This window comes from Numida meleagris, chromosome 8 (genome assembly GCF_002078875.1).
Source record: "Numida meleagris isolate 19003 breed g44 Domestic line chromosome 8, NumMel1.0, whole genome shotgun sequence".
In the NCBI taxonomy this organism is placed as follows: domain Eukaryota; kingdom Metazoa; phylum Chordata; class Aves; order Galliformes; family Numididae; genus Numida; species Numida meleagris.
Genome location: NC_034416.1, coordinates 4060874 through 4066335, shown reverse-complemented (window position 1 = coordinate 4066335; position 5462 = coordinate 4060874). Strand labels below are relative to the sequence as shown.

The 5462-nt window shown below is 45.6% G+C and overlaps 1 long non-coding RNA gene across 1 annotated transcript; it reads left to right on the top strand.

The window, feature by feature from the left end:
- LOC110403324 lies at positions 7 to 5164 on the top strand. Its single transcript, XR_002441620.1, has 2 exons — positions 7 to 1247; positions 1569 to 5164. It is a non-coding gene; the product is annotated as an uncharacterized LOC110403324 (long non-coding RNA).

Sequence of the window (5462 nt, the reverse complement as noted above, 5' to 3'; positions counted from 1 at the left end):
GCGCTGCCGCCGCTCGTCGTCTGGACGTTTGCGACAGCCACGTCTCCTGCTTCAGGGCTTCTGATGGGCGCTCTCAGGGGTCAGGTCGCTCTGTTGCAGGGTTTTCTCCTCGGCGGCGATGGTGCAGGAGGGACAGACCTAGCGCCCGCTGCCATGGTGCGGGCCGCTCCCATCTGTGGGAGCGGGGAACCGATACTTTTACGGAGCAGCCGTGCTTCGGCTTTCTCAGCTTCCTACACAGAAATGGAAAGGGATGCCCAGCACCCCCCTCACCTCCCTGCGCAGGGTGGACGTGAGAGGTTTCCTGTTAAATACATTAGTGCATCTCCACCTGATGAAGATGGGGCTGAGCTGCCTCCAGATCTACATCTGGAGATGTAAATCAAGCGACTCCAGCATTGCTGCTGGCGTTCCAGAAACCAGATTGAGTGTTCCTTTGTACAAAACACCCTATACGAGCAAATCTTAGCAATAGGCTTCACACCTAGCACACACACAGGTGTTCAGCTGCGGTTCGGGTGGGTGAGCTCTGGAGTGGGAGGAAGAAGCCTGTATCAAATTGCCTAGAGCAGCAGAATGAAATATGCCCAGCAGCTAACTAATATCAGAAACATGTCATAGCTGGCCTATTTCCAGAGGGGTGGGAAAAACAGCAGCTGCCCTGACGAGTTCACGGAGAGCCTGCCATTACTGGGCAGCATCTGTCAAGGGACTGTTAAACCACAGGAGTGTTTCAGGATCTGCTTTTATTTTAGTTATCTAAGATATTTCTCGTTAATGACTGATATTAATGTTGGCTATTAAAAGGAACATCCAACATCATCTTTCTGATTATGTGCAAAAGTTGTTGGCATGAGTTCTGTGAAATTTCTCCCGAGAGGACAAAAGCATCAGCCCTTCTTTGCCCTTCTGGGTGAGCAAGTTCTTTGTTCTTCCTGCCAACCAGCACATTTCTAGATCCAAAGCATTCCTGATCCTGCTGGCACCCCATTATGGAGGGAAGCACAGATTTACAAAAGCAGAAAAATTTGCTGATATTACAGGAAGCTGGTTAGCTGAGATCAGCAGCAGATTTAGTAGATGACCAGTTTTTTTGTGTTTGTTCATACGGGAGCCATCAATGTTTCCACGGCAGGGCAAAGGGAAGGGATTTGGAGGAATCTGGAAGCTGCACATTTTCTGCCTAGATGATGCAAAAGGCTGGAGAGCCAATGCTGTGATTCTCTGGTACGCACAGCTTTTGGAAGGTGAGATAATTTAATAAGTAATGTTTTGTCTCGATTCCTGATTTCATAATTATTTTAACCTGCGTTGCCATCCAAGAATATCTTAGTGTGTAGGCCTAACAAATCACAGCCTGTGTGGCTGTCAGCTGTGTGTTACTTCATTAACTGATTTATTAAAACCCTGCTTGGTGAAACCATGTTCTCCCCACTGGTGGGATACCCAAAGAAAATAACTGATTATTCATTTCTGGGCAACACTTGTGCTCGAAATATGTACTTTAAGTCTGATCTTCAGGTTGCTGCCAATTCATCAGTCCTCTTTTCCCCATTTTTTTCTCCTAGCTTTGCCATTGCTGTTGGGTGACTCAGAGGGAATCAGCGTAATTTATCCGTGTCTTTTCAGAAGACAAGCCTCCTAAAAAAGCAAAGAGCAGAATGATTTTTCAACAGATTAACAACAGAGACCAGCAGGACTCCCTTTTGACCCAAAATTTGCCTGTGCAGACAGAATGAACAAACACGAAGAATTCAAGGCATATTAAACTGATCCTGAGATAAACACTGACATTTTTAATCAAGAGGAAAATCAGAAAGGAATATCACATTAAATGTTAATAGCATTCACGAAAATGTGAATTTAGCCTGCAGAGAAATCTCTCCACTTTGACTAGTGATTTAAACAGCACAGCGTTATTTTTCCAGCCTAATGTTTCAAATGGGAGAGCAAGCCAGATGTACCAAAACATGAAAAAAGAGACATACCCTTCCTAGAAGAGGTATTTTTTGTTGCAAAATACCGTCTTAAATAATGATATTCCTGTTCTCAGTCTTGTTGACTTTTGCAAAAATTAGTCATCAAAGTGAATCCAAGTGGCGGCAGTCTTCTTAGATTTTGGAAAGCAGTGTGTATCTGCCTACTTGTTTCAAGACTGGATTACTCTACCAAGATTTATCTCCCTGCTCAGCTAATAAACTACAATGTACTTACCGAAATGAAAACAAGGAAAACCTCTGGAGCTGAAGGTAACTTCCTTTTTCATGTAGATCTTTGGCACTGGAAGCTTCTTAGGAAAAATCCTTTCACGCTCTTTGGGGGAGTTTTGGAGAAATTGGAAATTTTAGTCTTTATTCAGTAGAGCAAGGAATGGTCATTGACACAAGTACTACAGAACACTCTCAAAATGTCAGCCATCCTCAGAAGCGCTGAGTGCAGGCAACGCCATGCTCTAAGCTGACATGTGTGGCATTTACCAGCCTTCATTTGCAAACACACCCATCCATGAAGAATTATCTCAGTGGTTCTGGTTCAGCACAAAAGTACACAAGGAGACACGTGACAGTGTCTGTCACAACGCAGCAAAGGAGGTGCGCTAGGCTCTACACATACCTAGAGACACATGGAAATCCTGCCCAAAGGGATTTACTGAGTGCCAGTGTGCTGCCAAGACCCAGCTAGCCCAGGGGCCTGCCGAAACTTAAACAAGGATTATCTTAACATGGCAGAAAACACACAAGAGCAGATTCCTCTGACAAAGCAGCATATCATTTGCTGAGGAGCTGGCACGGGCTTATTGCTGCCTGACCTGAAGCATGGCCCCATCCCAATGGCCCATGCCCTTGGGGACACCCAAGGCTTTGAGTAGCCCAAGCTCCCACTTCCCCAGTGGGAGGGCACCCACCGCCCTCCCAGCAGCACAGGTCTGAGCTTTCTCCTCTCCCTGCTCTCCAGAGAACTTGCTCTCCAGGCATGGGAGATCTGTGGGGCATGGCAAGGATGGGGAGGAAAGCACACCTTAAATCTAGAGCCCTTCCCAAAAGACACTGGTTTACTTGGAACCTGTCCTGACACAAAGGTTCAAGTCTCAGCAATGCAACTACCAGGAAGGTATTTTTCTTTAGGTTTAAAACAGCTCTTTCCAAGCTCAGAGTGACTCACGAGGCAATGTGACCAGAAAAGGTGATGACTTTTCAAACAGCAAAAGGTAGAAAACCAGGAGTTTGTTTTAACAAACAGCAGCTCTGTTCTGGCTGCTCATCAGCGTTCACAACTGTGACATCTGCTGCAAGCATGCAGCATCCCTGTTGCCATCTGAGGGGTTCTACTAGCGTTCATTAGACACTGGCACGTGTCACCCAAACCTCTGCACGTAAGGACACCGCAAAGCCCAGGATGACCAACCTTCAGCCCATCTCCTTTTGCTGTACGCATCATGCTGAAGCAGTCACCTCAGATCTCTGGTCCCTGCAAAAGCAAAGCGGGATGAAGACCTGTTATGAAAACCAGATTATTCCCTTCACTTTGCAGTGAGCATTGCTGAGAGGTACTTTTCCTCCATGCTGCTAACGGGGCATGTTCCCTTCAGCACTTTTATCAACAGAGTCTCTTCCAGAAACTTGGAAAACCAGCAGCTTCTGTGTGACAGACTCCACCAAAATTAATGTGACTGATGGCTTACTTAACATCCGATGCTACAGGAGTCTCAGGGAGCACAGGAGTGGACAGATGTCCTCACTGAAACATCCACATGCAGCAAACTCCTAGGAATACACAGGCATTAAGGGCATTCTGGGAGATGGGCTACACATGGGAAATGCTTGCTAAAGTCAAGCAACTTGTTTTGGCTAACATGTTCTCTCTTTCCTCTCTTTTTTTTGTTTTTGTCAGTGCTTACATGAAACTGTGCTAGCAAGAAAGCAAGGGAACCCTGCAGCAGGACCAGGACTTTGGCCCAGGATGCACTGGGAGCTTGTTTGTACTGTAGCTTCAGCCTCAGTCAGAGGGGAAGGCTGGGTGACACCAAAGGCAGGCAATTGGTGCTGGCAGGAAGTCTTGCTGTCAGGAACGGGAAAGTGGAGGAGACATATGGGATTCCTCGTGTTGCTCAGTTGTTTTCTAAGGAATGAACAGGTTAATCTACTTTCAGTACACACCTAAGTGCAGGACATACTTGCAGCCCCCACAAAACATTTCTAAATGGCTGCAGAGGACTAGCTGTGTTGCTAGACACTCCCTGAGTAAAAAGGAAGAAGAAATGAGGAAGACCAGCAGGAAACAACAAGGCAGCAATCCAATCAGATAACCTGCTGACAGAAGGCTGTATCGCTGAGGCTTGCAAATCAGCTGGCACTGTTTCAGTACAGACTAGGCATCAGGTAGCAGAGCTCACACGCCAAGGCTGCTGCCTCCCAAGCAGGTCATGGTAGCCATTCAAGTATCTCAGCAATCACTCCTGGGCAGATTATAAGGGAAGAAGAGATGTGAAGTGCATGCTAGGCCAGGAATGACTGCCCACCATGACTCCCCTCCTCTTCACAAGTCCTCCTGGGTCACATGGCACAAGCTGACAAAAGTGTCATTCAGATCTTCAAGTATTAAAGTCTGTTCTAGGAATAACACCAGACCCTGAATATCGATTTGTGTAAAGGATGCAAGACTGAATGAGATAAGGGCAAACTCAGACACTTCAGTGGAAGAGTTGCCTTAAGAACTCCATTTATACTTAAGATGGAAAGTAAGTGAATTTTTGGATCCCAAGATGAACAACCAAAAGCTGTGGGGAGCTACAGTTCCTATGTACTATCACCTATGCAGAATCCTGCTCTACCCAATGGAAAGTCCTTTCAGAAATCTGCCCTCAAAAATCCTCACAAGACAAGGGTGGAAATTCTTCTGAACAGGACTGTCAGACCCCTGACTAAGGAGGGACAGAGAAAACAGAATTTGGTCTGAACTCACCCTGCAAGCAGCTAAAAAACCAAAGGTGCTGGAGAAAGAACTAAGCTTGAAGCTTTTTCAAGCTTATCTGGAAGGAAGCTTGATATTTAAATGGAAACATCAGTCTTCACAGTCCAAACATACAGAAGGATGCGATGTAGTTTATTTTTGGGCAAAATGTTGGCACTAATAAATTTCTGGAAAATATGGTAAAACCAAGAAACTCAGGGGCTTCAAGACCTGAATGAATCACTTCTATTATTCAATCCAACTGCCTCCAGAGTCCTGTGTAGAAAAGGTTTATTCTTTTTAAGCTAGTCTAATTTAAGGAACTGACTCAAATTTCACATTGTCAGGTCAGGATTTAGGGTGCTTAGTTAGCAGCAATTTGGAGAGTTTAAAAACTGTTTGCAACCCAGCTACTGCAGTTTTTGCTCTGTAGGAAAGCACTTTTTGGATGTGTCACCCGAGTATTTCAGTATTACATTAAAGGCCTCCTCCCTGCTTTGAACTTTGGAGAA